The sequence below is a fragment of the Manis pentadactyla genome, chromosome 3 (genome assembly GCF_030020395.1).
Source record: "Manis pentadactyla isolate mManPen7 chromosome 3, mManPen7.hap1, whole genome shotgun sequence".
Taxonomy (NCBI): Eukaryota; Metazoa; Chordata; class Mammalia; order Pholidota; family Manidae; genus Manis; species Manis pentadactyla.
The window spans coordinates 220,064,487-220,071,199 of record NC_080021.1 but is presented as its reverse complement, the minus strand read 5'-3'; the positions used below and the strand labels follow the sequence as shown (position 1 = coordinate 220,071,199).

General features: G+C 54.2%; 1 long non-coding RNA gene across 1 annotated transcript; it reads left to right on the top strand.

Annotated features, from left to right (window-relative positions):
• Positions 1 to 1,965: 1,965 nt before the first annotated feature.
• On the top strand, positions 1,966 to 6,486 carry LOC118920281 (uncharacterized). The gene is made up of 4 exons (XR_008996823.1): positions 1,966 to 2,796; positions 4,395 to 4,492; positions 5,504 to 5,566; positions 5,688 to 6,486. It is a non-coding gene; the product is annotated as an uncharacterized LOC118920281 (long non-coding RNA).
• Positions 6,487 to 6,713: the final 227 nt, after the last annotated feature.

The window sequence follows — 6,713 nt, the reverse complement described above, 5'->3', positions numbered from 1 at the left end:
ATGGAATCCGACAGTCCTTTCAGGAACTAGCCCCAGTGAAGCCAGGTCAAGGCCAGCGTCTGGGGTGCAATAAACAGGAAAATCCATGGGGGGCTGGAGGCCCAACAGAAAGGAAAGGGCTGAGTCAAAGGGTTTCACAAAATGTTTAAACTGGGCAGGAAATGATGACTTCTTAATGTCTGTGTCCACCCCCGCATTGCTGAGCCAGCTCCCAGGCTAGAAATCTTGCCAGTAAAGGCCCCTTCACATGTGAATTTCAAAGAGACCCTGCAAGGGCTGGGGTTGGTCTGCTTGGGGGCACCCTGGCATCCCTGAAGAAGCCCAGGCTCCTGGCTAGCTCCCGAGTTCCTCTGTGGCCTGGCCCCGTGGTATGGGCCCTGTCCCCCTCACCCCTCCACTGACACCTGGCAGGCCTCCATCATATGCTGTATCTCTGCACCAGGCCTGCCCAGGCTCCCCCCTGGAGCTGTGCAGGGGAAACTGAGGCCCAGTGGGGAAGGGGCCAGCCTGAGGCCACACTGGGAATCAGTTGCAGGTCTCTGCCTCCAGGTTGGGTGGCCTGACCTCGAACCACGCTCTCTCTCTCCAGTGACAGTGTCGGCACTGGTGGAGCCCAGGGAAGAAGCCCCAGGACCTTCTCAGCACACCCAGGCCCTGGTGGGTACCGGGTGCCTTCTGGGTCACCTCCCGTGGAAACATGACCCTTGGTGTTTAGTGAGAGAATTACTTGAGGCTGGGTGAGCTGAGCAGCACACGCCTGTGGGACCGCGATCCGGCAAGCCCTCTGGGAGGCAGAATGGGAGGGGATGGTCCCATAGGCAGGTCCCAGCTCCAAGAGGTGGCTCAGCACAGGGTCCCATCTCCGTCCCAGATGGACCCCAGATTCATTCTAACATCAGTGCAGCAAGAGGCAGAAACCTAGGAGGGTTGCTGCTCGGAGGCCGCTCTGCTGTGTGATTCACACCTGAGGGGACCGGACACCACCTGAACGCATGGGAGGCCAGCTAGGAAAGCCATTGCACGTCTGTCTAACTGGATAATGTGCAGTTGTTAAAAGTCATGTCTGTGGAAAGTTCCAGCAATGTGGGAAATGCTTATTTTGAAATGGGAAATGGAAAAGCAGACGCGGTGGTGTCTTAGCTGAGGCCCAGGGACGTTCACACGTGGGGAGGACACGCGGTTCTGGGTGGTAGGAAAGCAGTGCTTTGGGTCCCTGCTGCATTCTGCTCCAGTTCGAGGTCCATGGTGGGGACCATTTGACAAAACCAGGGATTTACAGGCTAGACCCCTACCCCAGTCTCACAGGTCCTCCATGGGGTCCCCAGGGCTTGGGATGCCAGGGTCAGCAGCTGCAGCCGGGTCCTGGGAGGGGGTCAGGAGGGAGCATCCCCCCATCTCCCACACCCTGCATGAGGGCTGCAGCTGGGCTGGGGCAAGGGGGCCGCAGGTGAGGGCCCCTCCTCACAGCTAGGCCAACCCCCTCCCTGGGACCTGTCCTCCCGCGAGAGTGGTTTCTGAGCCCCAGGTCTTTAGGGTGCTTGGAGTGAGGGGTCCCCTCCCAGAGAGGCTGGCTGTGGGGTCTGCACTCTCGCCCCTGCCCCCAGAGCCCATGGGGGTCTTAATGTGGATGTGGACTGGGTTTGGCATCTCTGTCCAGTGAGAGACCTGGAGCTCAGGCCACAATACCCAGGGAGAAGGAGGGCATCCCTGCCCCTGGGAGTGAGTGTGAGGTATGGGCAGGGCGGGGCAGCCCTCTGGGGGACGCTGGGGCTCCAGGCCACTGTGGGCACCCCCGGTGGAGGGTGTGTCTGCCCACTAATGGAGGAGGTGGGGGTTCTCTGTGCCTGAAGTGGGGAGGGGTGACAGTCCTGCAGCCAAACTGCGTGCTGACCCTGGGGTGAGACGCGGGCCCCCTGGGGGAGGGGGTGGGAGGGCCCAAGGACCCAGGTCCCTGAGTGGGTCCAAGTGAGCACAGGCCCCAGCTGGGGACGCTCCGCAAGGTGGGGCTGGGGGAGCAGCCGGCTGCCATTGTCTACTGGCCTCAGCCCCGCCCCTCACTTTGGGGCGCTGCCCACCCACCTGCCCGCAGCGGACACTGTTCTTGTTTCTTCGAATGCATGATGGAACAACCCTGTGAGGTAGGTTGTTTGAAGATGGGGGACCGAGTCCCACGGTGAAGAAAAGGCAGAGGTGGGATGGGATCCAGATCCCTGGTTCCGAGAGCACCCCAAGTTTCATGCACAACTTCGGGCTTCCAGGGGTTTCCCTGGGGGTGTCTGAGCCTTCACCTGACTCCCCAAAGCCCCTGTGGCCACACAAAGGCGCAGAGCCAGGACGGGGGTCTCACACGCAGGTCTTGGCCCCCTCTTGCCCAGAGGAGCCCGGGACGTGAGGGGTGCTTTCCCTTTGCCCCCCAGGGAAGGTGGAAACTCCTCCCTTGGAGAGCCCCGGGGATCTCCTCCCCCGGAGGTGAACCACTGCCCCTCAGCCGTTTTTCCAGGAAAATCGGCCCCCAGGCTCCGCTGAGCTCTGGGATCTTCCCGCAAATGCTTTGGTTGCCCAGCGCCGAGGGCCGACCGGGGGCCACACGGCCGCGCGCTCGCCACTGTCCTCTCAGCGCTCAAGCAGGATGCAAGCGATGGCCGGGCAAGGCGGGGTGTTTGCCTTCTCTCTCCCTGCTGGCGGGCCACAGATCCCGAGGGCACAGCTCAGACCCAGCCTCGGGAACGATGCCAACCAGACAGGCTGGTCTTTGATAGTCATCAGTCTGCTCACCTCCATCACCCTGCGAGGCAGGTACCATCCCTAAACCACCCTCTCCCCGCATTTTCACAGACAGGAGCAACTTCCAAGCTGCAGGCCGTCGCCCCGGGGTCTGCAGGATGGACCCCAGCACGGTGTCAGGACCCCACACAGCCCCCACAGCCCCTCACACTCCTGCGTGGCCCACAGCCTGTCAGACAGGAGGCCTCTCCCCTCTCACAGCCTTAGATTTCCTTCCTTCCTTCCTCCCTCCCTTCTGCCCCATGCCCCCTTCAAACCCTGGGCTGATAGACACCCTCTCAGGCAGGGGTCTTCTGTCCCATTTAGCGTCTGAGACCCCCGAGGTCAACGGAGAGCCTGCAGGGTTGAGGTAGTTGTGGTTGCCCAGGTGAACTGTGTGCCCTGGTATTGTGCAGTGCACAACCTGTGCCCCTGTGCCTGGCAGCTCTTGACCACTCCCACTGGTGCCTAAACCTGCCCAGTCTCAGCCCTTCCCATTGTCTGCCCTGATGGGTGTGAATGACAGGAAGACTCAGAAGACTGGCAAGGATGTGCTGGGCTGGCCAAGTCCTGGAGAGCACAGATGCTGCAGGCCCAGGCAGCATTCTTGGGGGATGCCTGTGCCCCATTCAGCAGCCCAGGCAGTTGCTGTGCAAACACTCAGGGCCTCACACACAATGGTTCCCGCCAGCCTGGCCAGCCAGCCAGACCCCTCCTCCACCTTGTCCTCACCCTCATTGTCCTTCCCTCTGGGGAGGGGCTGTGTGGTGGGCCACTGGCAGGGGGGCCTGGTCTGGTCCCTTTCTCCAGGCCAGAAAGGGGCTCTGGGGTGGCTGGGAATGCAGGGAGAGAATGAATGGCCATGCAAATGAGATGCTGATGAACCCAGGCCAGGACTCCCACAAAAGTGAGCCCCTGGACCTGTCCCCACTCCCCACACCAGCCCAGAAGGAGGGGTTGCCCCCCCACCGCCCCATTGCTGGGCTGAATGTCCAGCCCCCTCCCTCCCCTGCCAGGGGACCTTCCTGTGGGTGGAGGGGCAACTCCTGCCCTGTCTTTCCACATCCCCTTCCCTCTGTCGGGGACCCCAGCCTGGTGGGCGCCCCTCCTCTGGGTCCGACCTTCCACAGCACGACCCTTGTCACACAGGATTGTCACTCCCCACAACGTCACCCTCTCTGCCCTGTCAAGAGCTGTGTGTGAGAGGGCAGGGCCTTAGTGGTCAGGGCTGAGCCCTGGGGCCTGCACGGCCACGTTCATGAATGAATGAACAGCTGGAGCAGACTTCCCCACCCTGCCCCCCACACCCGGGGTCTGGACCCAGGCCTGGGCTGGGGGCTTGGCTTTGGGGGAACCCCAGCCCCTGAGTCACTCGCCTGCACCCCAACTGCTGTTGCCTCCCTCCCCTCTGTACTTGTGTGTCGAATGAGAAGACAGGCACGTAGTTCAGAACCCAACAAGGGTCCAAGGAGTGTCCTGAGGAAGGCTTCCCAGCAGCCCTGTCCCAGCTTGCAGCTCCGGCCAGAAGGCAACAGGCTGCCGTCCTCCCCCCATGCTTCCCTAGACAGGCTCCTCAGGCAGGCGGAGGGCACAGCTCCCTGTCTGCTCTCTCTGTTCTCTCTCCCAGTCAGGAGCTGCTCGACAGGCTGCCGCGCATGAGCGTAACAGTGGCTCCCCATCAAACCTGAAAGCGTGGAGTATTGTGCTGTGTGGCTTACACAGTCCACCAGTAAGCATTTAGATTTCTTTCTGGTCACTTTGAAATCATGCCGCAAAGACCCAGCCATGGACAGGATGTCTTACTAGAAGTTGAATCAGTGGGTCAAAGTGTGTTGATCGTAATTGTGAGAAATTTGGCCAGGTTGCCCTCTGAGGATGTTGTAACCATTTATAGTAATGCATGCAAGCCCTGTATCCTCACGGTGCTGCCAATGTGTGTAATCAAAGGCACTGTCGATCTGACAGGTAAGCATGGGTAGGTGTCATTTTAATTGCATTTCCTTCATTAAGTGTGAGGCTGAGCAACTTTGCATATGCTCATGAGCTATTTGCTTTTCATATAAGCTGTTTTCCTCTTATGGACTGTCAAACTTTTCATTGATTTGTTGGTGCTCTTTATATATGAGAGAAATGAGCCCTCTGTGTGATATAGTCTGCAAATATTTTCCCCAAATTCCCCAACAGCAGACCTTGACTTTGCTTCAGGTGTTTTTTTGCTATGCAAAAAATGTTATTTTATGTATTTGAATTTATCAAAAAATCATTTGTGTTTGGTTTTTGTAGTTTATATCATGCTTTAGAAGGTCTTGCCTCAAGTTTATAAAGAACTTTCTTCTATTTTTTTTCTTGCCTTTGTGGTTTTACTTTTTCCTTGAAATCTGACCTCTCTGGAATTCATTTTGGCATGAAGTGTGATAAATAACTCCAAGTTTATTCTTCCCAGATGGTTTATTTACCTGGCTTCTCAGGTATGGATGGGTTCTTTGAATGATCCATCTTTTGTCACTGATTTGAAATTCCATCTTTGTCACATGCTAAATTCCCTTACATGTTTGAGTCTGTTTCTGAACTCTATTCTGTTCCATCAATCTAACTGCTTATTCTTGTAATAGTATCACACTAATTATTGTAGCTTTACAACGTGTTTTAATACCTGGTGGGCTGGTCACCATTTCTCACTTTGGCAGAGACTATAGGAGCCACCCCAACATCAATGACCTTCTCCCTTCCTCCTTTGTAGTATGATTTTACTCGATGCCGCAAAGTACTAAGAACCTGGATTTTCCAGCTTCATTGCAGAGAGGTGTGTGTAGCTCTGGGGTTCGGTTCTGGGCAGTGACAGGGAAGTGGAAGTGAGGTATGGTGCCTCTAAGATTTCCCCTGTAAAGGAAAGCAAGATGCTTCTCCTTCCCTTCTCCTTCCAGCTGCCCGGAATGTGAAGATAACAGGTGGAACTCTAGCAGCCATCTTGGGCCGCTGGGCAAACTTGGAAAGGAGACCACACAACAGGAAGGTGGGGCAGAGAGATGGAAGGATCCTCAGGCCTGGACGCCCTGCAGCCCCCACAGCCTCGGGCTGCCTGCCTCACTCAGGGCTTCTTTGACAAGAAAACACTCAGCTCTTTAAGTTTCTGAATGTGGGTCTCTGTTATATATGATCAAACCTAATCCTTATTGAAACAAACTTGTTCCTTTTCAGAATTTTCCTGGCTGTTTTTGTTTGCTTACGTGTTCCACATGAACCTTAGAATTATTTTGTTTAATTAAATAGTAAGTTCTGTTACTTTTTAAAGTGCAATGTCATTATGTTTATGGCTTTATTAAGGAGAACTGATGTCTTTATGATGTTAAGTCTTTATATAAAATAAGTAAGGCCTTTCGGTTTGTTCGCATCTACTGCTATGTACCACAGTTGCACCTGAAAGTTATCTTACCATGACTCTGGCACATTTCTTATTGATTTCTGAATATTTGATAATTTTTTATAACAATCCTACAGAGGGTTTTTTCTTTCATATATCACCTGGTAGGTTCATGTTTGTATGTATGGAGGGTTTTGCAGGGTGTCCATGGACTGGTGGCTTCTAGCCTCCTATGGAATTTTTTCATTGAAACCTTTCAGTTTTTCAGGTATTTAATATAATCATCTGCAAATAATGATAATTTCATCTCTTCTTTTCCAGCAATTATAACTGTATTTCTTTCTCTTGTTTAATTGCACTGGTAGTACCTCCAGAACGATCTTAGGTATTAGACACCATTTGCCTATTGCCGAACTTTAACAGATATTCTTCTAGAATTTTCACATTATATAAGATGTTGGTTTGGAGTTACGATAAGTATCTTATCGAGTTGTGGAAGTATTTCTCTTGTCATATTTTATCATGATTGTTCTAAATCAAGAATTTTGTTGAATTTTATCAAATGCCTTTTGGGCATCAATGGAGATGA